This window comes from Tenrec ecaudatus, chromosome 16, assembly GCF_050624435.1.
Source record: "Tenrec ecaudatus isolate mTenEca1 chromosome 16, mTenEca1.hap1, whole genome shotgun sequence".
Taxonomy (NCBI): Eukaryota; Metazoa; Chordata; class Mammalia; order Afrosoricida; family Tenrecidae; genus Tenrec; species Tenrec ecaudatus.
This window is the reverse complement of record NC_134545.1, coordinates 81,369,352-81,380,999: the sequence shown is the minus strand read 5'-3', so window position 1 is coordinate 81,380,999 and position 11,648 is coordinate 81,369,352. Positions and strand designations below refer to the sequence as shown.

Genomic DNA, 11,648 nt, shown 5'->3' with positions numbered 1-11,648 from the left:
AGGCTCAGGCCCCTTCGAAATGCCCTCCTTATCTTCAAAATTACAAGAGTGAAATCATTGGATTGCTATATACACCAGACAAGACCATGGAAGAGGAGATCAAGGAGGAAGTGTCCTTCACAATAGCCAAGCAGAAATTGAAATACCTACAGATACACCTGAACAAAAACACAGAGATTTGTATGAGGAAAACTACAGAACCCTACTACAAGAACCTAAAAGTGATGTCCATAAGTGGAAGAATAGCCCATGCTCCTGGATTGGAAGACTTACTATAGTAAAGACGTCAATCCTACCCAAGGCACTATAAAAATTTAACTCTATAACAATACAAATACCAACAACCTTCAAAGAAAAAGGAAAACTGACTACCAACTACATATGGAGAAGGAAGAAGCTCAGAATCAGCAGAGAACTCCTCAAGAAGAAAGACAAAGTGGAAGGGCTTGCTTTACCTGACTTTAAAACAGCCACAGTGGTCAAAACAGTGTGGTACTGGTATAATGACAGACACTCAGACCAATGGAAAGAACAGAAAACCCAGAAATAAAATCAGCAGCATATAGACAACTGATCTTCGATAAAGGGCCCAAAAAACATCAAACGGGAAGCAGATGCCCTCTCCAACAAGTGGTGCTGGAAAAAAAATGGATATCTATGTGCAGAAAAATGAAGCAAGATCCTTATCTCACCCCATGCACAAGAGCAAATTCAAGATGGATCACAGACCTTGAAGTAAAACCCCAGACTATTAGGGCCATCATGGAAGGAATAGGAACAAACGAGAGAATCTTGGCACAGGGCATACATAGGCTAACTGAAACAGGGAAGGACACACACATAGAGGAAACTGAAACTGACAAATGTGATACACTAAGGATAAAACACCTGTGGGCATGGAAAGACTTCACCAAGAGAGTAACAAAATAACTCACAGGCTGGGAGAAGATCTTTAGCAATGACACATCACACAAAGGACTTATTACTAAAATATATAATACCCTAATAGTCTGCAACAAGAAAAAAAAGCAGAGAGCCCTATGAGGAGGTGGGTAAAGTACCTGAACAGAAGTTTCACCAGGGAGGCAACCCAACCCAAATGGCCAATAAACATGTTAGAAAATGTTCGCGATCACTAGCCATCAGAGAAATGCAAATTAAAACAACTGTGAGATACAACTTAACACCCCTGAGGATAGCCCAGTTCAAAAAATAAGAGAGCAACAAATGTTGGAGAGGATGTGGTGAGATAGGAACTCTCCTCCACTGCTGGTGGTCGTGTAGATACATACAGCCACTGTTGAAAGCAATCTGACAATATCTAAAGCAAATGGAAATTGAGCTACCTTATGACCCAGCAACCCCCCTTTGGGTATATACCCAGTAGAAGTAAGAAACAGACCACGACCAATAATCTGCACTCCAATGTTTATTGCGACACAATTCACAATCGCAAGGATCTGGAAACAACCTAAATTTCCATCAATAGATGAGTGGATTAGAAAATTCTGGCACATACACACAGTGGAGTACTACACATCCCTAAATTACAGTGATGAACATATGAAGCACATGGTCTCATGGAAAGAGTTGGAGGAAATTATACTAAGTGAAGTTAGCCAAGCACTAAAGGATAAGTACAAGATGAGTCCACTGAGGTAGGTCCAATCAATACAGTGGGATCAGAAGGAAAACTATTTAATACATAATTTACATGTTGCGAGACAGGCAACAGACAGGGGACAGACCAAGCCCAATAATGCAGCACAACTTAACAACATAAATGAGGGGGAAAGAGGGGCTGGGGGTGGTAAGAAAAAAAGGGAGGGGAAGATGAAGTCACGAGAAGGGTACTGTTTATGTCTCCACAGGAAGGGAGAGAGGGACCAGACCTCAACTCGGTGCGCCAAGCCTTGAGAGCAATACACCGGCATGTAGCAGCGAACTAACAGAGGTCTGCAGGGCGGGGGCCTCTCCAGAAGAAGGCACTACAGTGGACAGCACTGAAGATACAGCCCCAGTAGTGCGGCAGGTCTGCCCAGAGCACACGGGAGCAAACTTTAAGACCCTGGACACTATACCTTTTGATAGCCAGGCACCATCAGCTTTCTTCACCACATTTGCTTATTTATGTATCTGTTTTGTCTTCAGCGATCACGTGGGGAAGGTGAGCATCATGGAATGCCAGTTTAATAGAACAGTGTTCTTTCCATTGAGAGAGTACTTGAGTAGCGGCCCAATGTCCATCTGCTACCTTAGTACTAAACTTATAAATATATGTACACAGATATATTTCCCCATCATCATATATAAGCATGTTTACATATGTTCATGCTTGTAGTTGGACCTCTATTGATGCCCTTTGTCTCCTAGTTCTTTCCTCTATTTCCTTTGACTTTCCTCCTGTCCCACTATCATGTTGGACCTTCATTTGGGTTTCAATAATTCCTCTCGGTTACATAGTCCTTGATTAATTCCTACCAGGCCTCCTACACCCTCCTTGCCATAAATTTTGGATCACTTATTGTTCCCTTGTCCCTGAATTTGTTAATACCCAATTCCTTTCCCCTGCCTCCCCCTTTCCCATGTCCCTCTGGGTCCCCCAAAAATTCTGAAATAGACTTTGGACTTAGGGGGCAGGGCTTGGCACTGCATCAAACCCAATCAGAAAACATTCATAAGGGTCAGCAGACAGAACTGGAACTATTTATGGGTAATTTTTTTCATGTCTATCTATATAAGATAGGCAGGATAAACAATCCTGAGGTGAAACAGTGGGACTGATAATTGTAGGGGGACAGGGGAAAGGAGGTGGGGGGAAGGGAGTGGGGAGAGCCAACAACCCCAGGGACGAGGGAACAACAAGAGATCTAAAATCAATGGTGAGGAGGGCAGAGAATGCCTGGTGGACTTCAGTCAAGTGCAATGTAGCCGAGAGGAAGTACAGAGAGCCGAATTAAAGTTCAACATGAGCGTAGGACAGGAGGAAAGTCAAAGGAAATAGAGGAAAGAGCTAGGAGGCAAAGGACATTTATAGAGGTCTAAATACAGGCATGTACATATGTAAATATATTTATATATGATGATGGGGAAATAGATCTATGTGCATATATTTATAGGTTTAGTATTAAGGTAGCAGATGGACACTGGACCTCTATTCAAGTCCTCTCTCAATGCAAGAACACTTTGTTCTAATAACCTGGCATTTTGTGATGCTCATCTTCCTGACACGATTGTTGAAGACAAAATGGATGCATAAAAGTAAATGTGGTGAAGAAAGCTGATGGTGCTCGGCTATTACAAGCTATAGCATCGGGGTTTTAAAGGCTTAAAGTTAGTTAAACAAGCAGCCATCTAGCAGAGAAGCAACAAAGCCCACATGGAAGAAGCACACCAATCTGTGTATCATGAGGTGTTAATGGGATCAGGTATCAGGCATCAGAAGACCCCAAACAAGCAACGATTTTGATGCGAACTAGGGGGTGGTCAGAATGGAGACCCAAAGACCATCTGTAGACAATTGGACATCCCCTCACAGAAGAGTCACAGGAAGGGATGAGCCAGCTAGGGTGCAGTATAGCACTGATGAAACATAACATTTCTCTAGTTCTTTAATGCTTCCTCCCCTCTGCCACTATCATGACGCCAGTTCTATCTTACAAATCTGGCTAGACCAGAGCATGTACATGGGTACAGATAAGAGCTGGAAACGCAGGGACTCCAGGACAGATAGACCTTTCAGGACTAATATTGAAAGTAACAAGACCATGAGAGTAGGAAGATGTGGGAAGAAGGGGGAACTGATTGCAATAATCAACGTTAACCTCCTCTCCCAGGGAACAAACAGAAATGTGGGTGAAGGGAGATAGCAGATGGTGTAAAATATGAAAATAAATGTAATTTATAAATTATCAAGGGTGAGAGGGTGGGAAAAGGAGGGGAAAAAGAGGAGCTAATACCAAAGGCTCAAGTAGAAAGAAAATGTTTTGGAAATGATGATGGCAACATATGTACAAAAGCACTTGATGCAATTGATGTATGATTTGTTATAAGAGCCCCCAATAAAATGATTTATTTTTTAAAAATTACAAGTGTGCACAGAGAGGCCTCTGTGTCCAGGACTGTGCATTTTGAGGCTTGTGAGATAAGGGAGACAAGCCCCTGGAAGTGTTCACAAGAGCATTCCAATTGGCCCTGAGGTTCTAGCATGTGATCGTTCATTCCTGCACTGACTTTCAGTGGGAGACGGAAGTGTTTCAGAGAACTGAACGTTGTAAATAAATATGACCTTTCCTTAACCAGAAGCTACTTTGAAAAACCTGAGAATCAGGGCCAAAAAGAAGAGGAATATTCAGTTGGAGGCATGGTGACAAACAATGAGTAATGACTAACTCCAAAGATGACTTCACTGAAGAGACAAAACATTTTCAGATGAAAATGAACGTCTTGCCAGAAGATCTCTGAAAAGTTCTTAATTTAATTAGCAATTAATTAATAAAGCTGTTCATGCAGAAGTATATAGATCTAGATGAGGGATATGTAGAGAAGCATTAGCTTCACATTTTGATGTGTTAGTTTAACAAAGGTTTCTATAATTTTGTAGCAATTCTTTTTGCCTTACCCTCATGTGTGAGTATGGAACTTCTGAAGCGGGAGAGAAAGGGCAGAAAAAGGAATTCTGGGTGAAAACTTCACAAATTGGATAAAGAACATGAAATTATAGATTCAAGAAGGTCAGTTCATCCCAAGCCAGATAAATATAAAGGAAACCACAGCTGGGTGCATTATAATCAAACTTCCGAAACCCGTAGGATAAAGAGACACTATCGCCAGCAGTCAGTGAAAAGTTACATGTTTACATGTAAGAAAACAACATTTGATGATGCCTGATACCTGATCCCTTTGACACCTCGTGATCACACAGGTTGGTGTGCTTCTTTCATGTGGGCTTTGTTGCTTCTGAGCTAGATGGCTGCTTGTTCACCTTCAATCCTTTAAGACCCCAGACACTATCTCTTTTGATAGCCGGGCATAAGGCATCATCAAAAAAATAATAAATCTTACCATAGTGAATGAAGGGGAAAGTACAGAGTGGAGACCCAAGGCCCATTTGTCGGCCACTGGAGATCCCCTCACAGAGGGGTCTAGGGGAGCAGATGAGTCAGTCAGGGTGCGATGTAGCACCAATGAAGAATACAGCTTTCCCCCAGTTCCTAAATGCTTCCTCCCCCTACCCCCCAGTATCATGATCCGAATTCTACCTTGCAAGTCTGGATAGATCAGAGGTTGTACACTGGTGCATATAGGAGCTGGAGGCACAGGGAATCCAGGGGTGTGAGGGGCGATACTGGGAGAGTAGAGGGTGAGTGGGTTGGAAAGAGGGGACCGATTACAAGGATCTACATGTGACCCCCTCCCTGGGGGACAGACAACAGAAAAGGGGGTAAAGGGAGACACCGGATAGGGAAAGATATGACAAAATAATAATTTATAAATTATCGAGGGCTCATGAGGGAGGGGGGAGCAGGGACGGAGGGGAAAAAGGAGGACCTGTTGCAAAGGGCTTAAGTGGAGAGCAAATGCTTCGAAAATGATGAGGGCAAAGAATATACAGATGTGCTTTATACAATTGATGTATGTATATGTATCTTTACATATAAGAGTTGTGATAAGAGTTGTATGAGCCCCTAATAAAATGTTAAAATAAATAAATGAATAAATGAAAATGAAAAATAGAAAACAACATTTGGAATGTCCGCTGGCCATTAAAGGCAATGGAGGCTAAGTGGAATGGTAACTTTTCTGTTCTAAAAGAAAAAAACAACTGTCAAGCTAAACTTTTTACTCGTTTTATTAGGGGCTCATACAACTCTTATTTTTACATTTGATTTTTTCCTGATTTTTTGAAATATATAGGTATATTATATTAAAGTCATCGAGACCATGAGAGATAAAAGAGATATTGCAATAATAGAGTCAGACACATTTCATGGTAGCATGCTCACCTCAGTCCCACTAGATGGTCCACGTGGAGAGAGGGGGAAGGGAAGGAGGGCAAGGGAACAAGGGAGTGAGGATGGAAGAGGAGAGAGGAGGAGCTGAGCAAGAGAGAGTGAGAGCCCTGATTTTTTTTATTAGAGACTCATACAACTCTTATCACAATCCACACATACATCAATTGTGTAAAGCACATTTGTACATTCATTGCCCTCATCATTCTCAAAACATTTGCTCTCCACCTAAGCCCCTGGCATTCAGCTCCTTATTTCCCCCCCTCCCTCCCCACTCCCCCTCCCTCATGAACCCTTGATAATTTATAAATTATTATTTTGTCATATCTTGTCCTGTCAGACGTCTCCCTTCACCACTTTTCTGTTGACTGTCCCCTAGGGAAGAGGTCACATGCAGATCCATGTAATCGGTTCCCCCCTTTGCAACCCACCCTCCCTCCACCCTCCCCGTATCACCATTCACACCACTGGTCCTGAAGGGATCATCCGCCCTGGATTCCCTGTGTTTCCAGTTCCTATCTGTACCAGTGTACATCTTCTAGTCTAGCCAGATTTTTAAGGTAGAATTGGGATCATGATTGTGGGGTTGGGGGGGAGGAAGCATTTAGGAACTAGAGGAAAGTTGTATTTTTCTTTTTAAAGCATTTTATTAGAGGCTCATAGAACTCTTATCACAATATATACATACATCAATTGTGTAAAGCACATCTGTACATTTATTGCCCTCATCATTTTCAAAGCATTTGCTCTCCACTTAAGCCCTTTGCATCAGGTCCTCTTTTTTCCCCCTCCCTCCCCGCTCCCCCCTCCCTCATGAGCCCTTGATAATTTATAAATTTTTATTTTGTCATATCTTGCCCTGTCCGATGTCTCCCTTCACCCCCATTTTCTGTTGTCCATCCCCCAGAAAGGAGGTTACATGTATATCCTTGTAATTGGTTCCCTCTTTCCAACCCCCTCTCCCTCTACCCTCCCAGTATCGCCACTCACACCCCTGGGGGGCTTTCTAATTTTAGGTCTTTGCACATTTCATTTTAATATTTGACTTTTTCTTCTGGAGCTGCCCTTTGATATTTTCTATTCATCTTTTTCTTTTCTATTAATTTTCTGTTCACTCATTTCTTTCAGATACTCTACAATTAAAAGTACGTTTCAGAGTCTCTTCTGACATCCACTTTGACCATTTCTTTCTTTCCTGTCTTTTTAAAAAAATCTTTTTATTGGGGCTCATAAGGCTCCTATCACAATCTGTACATACATCAATTGAGCAAAGCACCCTTATACATTCATTGCACTCGTCACTCTCATAATTCACCTTCCACTTGGGTTCCTGAAATCAGCTCGGTTTCCCTTTTTTCCCCCCGAAAGTTGTATTTTTCATTGTTGCTACATCGCACCTTGACTGGTTCATCTCCTCCCTGAAACCCTTCTGTAAAGGGGTGTCCAGTGGCCTATAAGTGGGCTTTGGGTCTCCACTTCACACTACTACCCTCATTCACTATGGTAAGATTTTTTTGTTCTGATGATACCTGATACCTGATCCCTTCGATACCTCATGATCACACAGGCTGGTGTGCTTCTTCGATGTGGGCTTTGTTGCTTCTGAGCTAGATGGCCGCTTGTTTACATTCTAGCCTTTAAAACCCCAGACGCTATATCTTTTGATAGCTGGATACCATCAGCTTTCTTTACCACACATGCTTATGCACCCAATTGTCTTCAGAGATCATATCAGGGAGGTGAGCACACAATGATATAATTTTTTATTCTTTGATGCCTGATAACTGATCCCTTCGGCATCTCGTGATCAAACAGGCTGGTGTGCTTCTTCTATGGGGCTTTGTAGCTTCTCAGCTAGATGGCCGCTTGTTTACCTTTTAACCTTTAAGACCCCAGACATTATATCTTTTTTTTTTTCAAGACATTATATCTTTTGATAGCCGGGCACTATCAGCTTTCTTCACCACATTTGTTTATTCACCCACTTTGTCTTCAGCGGTTGTGTTGGGAAGGTGAGCATCATAGAATGCCAACTTAATAGAAGAAAGTATTCTTGCATTGAGGGAGGACTTGAGTGGAGGCCCAATGTCCTTCTGCTACCTTAATACTAAACCTATAAATATATGCACAAAGATCTATTGCCCCATCCTCATATATAAATATATTTGCATACAAGGATCTACATGTGACCTCCTCCCTGGGGGATGGACAACAGAAAAGGGGGTGAAGGGAGACGCCAGACAGGACAAGATATGACAAAATAATAATTTATAAATTATCAAGGGCTCAAGAGGGAGGGGAGAGCGGGGAGGGAGGGGGAAAAAGAGGACTTGATGCAAAGGGTTTAAGTGGAGAGCAAATGCACTGAAAAATTATTAGGGCAAAAAATGTACAGATGTGCTTTATACAATTGATGTATGTATGGATTGTGATAAGAGTTGTATGAGTCCCTAATAAAATGTTTTTTAAAATTTGCATATGTACATGCCTTTATTTAGATCTCTATAAATGCCCTTTGCCTCCTAGTTCTTTCCTCTATTTCCTTTGACTTTCCTCTTGGTCCACTTTCATGGTCAGTCTTCATTAGGGTTTCAGTAATTCCTCTTGGTTACATTATCTTTATCATGCCCTACCAGGCTTCCTACAACTTCCTCACCACCGGTTTCGGTCACTTGCTTTTCCCTTGGCCCTGGGTTTGTTAACACCACTACCTTTCCTCCCACTGCCCCTCTCCCATGTGCCCCTGGAACTGTCGGTCCCGTTGTTTTCTCCTCCAGATTGTTCATCCAGCCTATCTTATTAACACAGACCTGTGAAGATAACAACAAGCACAAAAACAAGACAGAGCAAAACCAAGCAACAATATACAACAAAACTACCACCACCACAAACCAATGACAACAAAACAAAACAAAACACAAGAAAGCAAGCTTGTAGTTAGTTCAAGGACTGTTTGTTGGCCTTTAGGAGTGTTTTCCAGTCCAGTCTGTTGGGGCACCATACCCTGCCCCAAAATCCACCTTCAGCATTCCCTGGGGACCTTGCTGCTCCGTTCCCTTGCTGTTCTGTTGCACCTCCTTAATGTTTTGCCTCAGTGTGGCAGGATCAGATTCAGCGCAATTCCCACACTGTGTCTCTGGTGCTATCCCCTGCAGGGCCATGGGTCAGTGAGGGGCATCATGTCTCATAGTGGGGCCGGCCATGTGGTCTTCTCTGTGAACTGGCTGCTCTACTTGGGAGCATCATCCTCAAGGCCTGGTGGACCAGGATGTGCTCCACTCTCTCTTCCTCCCCCTTCATCTGCTCCCGTGTGCTCCAATCAGATATGTCCCTCTCCCAGAGCTGCAGATTCAGTGCTGTCCTTTCAAACAAATACATTGTTCTTGGGGAGGGTGGGGGGGGGCAAGCTCAATTTTTATATTCAGTAAAAACATCTTTCAAAAATGAAGAAGAAACATAGATATTTTTGGTTAGACAAAAATTACGAGAATGTTTGCCAGCTGCATATACTGCAAGAAATGTTGAGGAAGTTCATCAAGCTCAAGGGAAATGATACTAGATGAGAACTCAGTTCTTCAAGAAGGTCAAAGGCACCCCTCCCACCCCAAGGTGGAGGAACAGCAGAAACATGGGTGAAGGAAGAGCAGATGGAGTAAGATATGAAAATAATAATAATTTATAATATATCAAGTGTTCACAAGGGCGGGGAAAGGAGGGAAAAAAGAAGAGCTGACACCAAGGGCTCAAATAGAAAGAAAATGTTTAGAAAATGATGATGGAAACATATGTACAAATATGCTTGATACAATTGATGTATGTGGATTGTTATAAGAGCTGATGAACTTTTATAAGCACTCTAAGAGCCTCCGATAAAATGATCTTTAATAAAAGAATAAGAAGAAGGTCAAAAGAGCACTAGAAGTGGGAAATACTTGTGTATGGGTAAATATATAAAATACCATTTTCCCTTTTCGCCTCCCTTCGTATGTATTAAGGTAATGTTTGAAATAAAAACTGTAGCATGGTTTTGTGGCTGCTTATATGGTAGTTGTTATATTCAAGGGGGCTTCCTAAAAATCATGGAAGGAATCCATTATCTTTGAATTCCATTTCCCATTAACCTTTTGAAGGTCTTTTGCATCTAAATAGCTTCCTTGAGCTGCTGCAACAAATTACCTGCAAAGTGGGTGCCTTGAAACACAAAAACACATTTTCTTTTATAGTTCCGAAGGCTGCACATTTGAGTCGGAGTGCTGGCAGAGCCATCGTCTTGAAAGAGCTGTACAAGAGAGCAAGGAATTGGGGGAGAATAAATGGGTCTAAATGGTTGCAGATTTCTTGTGTCACCTGTTAACGGTAAGTGGCCTGTAAAAAAAATTAAGGTACTTTAATTTCTAGAACAATCATCACAACTTCACTGGAAGGGCAATAACTAAATAGCTAATGATGACTTTAAAATGGAATTCTTTAGCATATCCAATTAACTCAAAAGCAATCGGGAAAAGAGGAACCAAAGAGTCAACAGTAGAGGGGACAACGCAAATACGTATTACAGGGATCTATGTAAATCTGTCCATATCACTAATTACATTGAATATGAAAAGACACTCCATTTGAAAAGCAGAGATCGTCAAGATGGATGAAAAAGACCGATCCTGCTTTGTGCTCTCTACCTTGGGGCTAGAAGTGAAGAACCAAACGGGGTGTCTGAGGCAGAGGTTGAAGTTAGGGAGTTATAAAGGCACAGAAGATCAAAACAACACTATCAGTCACATTTCTTTTCTTTTTTTTTTGAACATCCAAAATGTTTTAATAGCAGGACCGGATCTGGGGTTAGTTTTTGTAGCCTCGGCTGGCACGTCGGCCTCTGGCCCGCTCGAACTTCCGGCCCTTGAGCGAACATAGGGTTTGCTGTGACTGTGGGGGGTCCCTGGCGCCTTGCCGAAATGCCTGTATACCTCGCGGCCCGTGCGTGGACCAGGCAGCAGGACAGTGCCACCTCCCTTGGGAGAGTCCAGGGCCAGCTGGTCGAAGGTGAGGATCTTGCCCCCGGCCTTGAGGATGCGGCTGCGGACCCGGCTGCTCACTCGCAGGGCACACACCTTCAACTTGGGCACCTCTTGCACCCGCACGTCATCCGTGATGGTCCTCACGACCACAGCGGTCTTGTTTTCTCCGCCAGGAAGCTTCATCTTCCGGATCATCTGAGAGAGCGATAGGGGCGGCCGGTTGGTGCAACTCATGAACAGTCTCTTCAGTACAACCTGGTTGAAGGTGTATTGGTCTGTCGGGCCAGAAACCTGTATAGCTTGACCAGGAGGCGCAGGTAGATGTCCTGGCTCTTGGGTTCCTTGCGACGAACCCTTCGGTCCTTGTTGTGGCGGATGTCAACTCCCATGATGACGCCTCCTGCTCAGCCGGGTCCGAAAGAGCCAGTCACATTCTTTTCAAAGACACATTACACATTCATGAAGACACACTGTAAGGTGGGCCGTGAAACTCATCTCACCAAATTTAAAATTTTGAAATCTTTAGTGTCTGCTTTCTGACTACATTACATGAAATTAAATTAGAAATCAATTACACAGTTACCTTAAAAAACAACAACAACAAAACCGCCCAAAACCCAAATATTTG

At 42.7% G+C, this 11,648-nt stretch overlaps 1 pseudogene; it reads right to left on the bottom strand.

Annotated features, from left to right (window-relative positions):
• Positions 1–10,785: 10,785 nt before the first annotated feature.
• Positions 10,786–11,409, bottom strand: LOC142429381 (large ribosomal subunit protein eL18-like; annotated as a pseudogene).
• Positions 11,410–11,648: the final 239 nt, after the last annotated feature.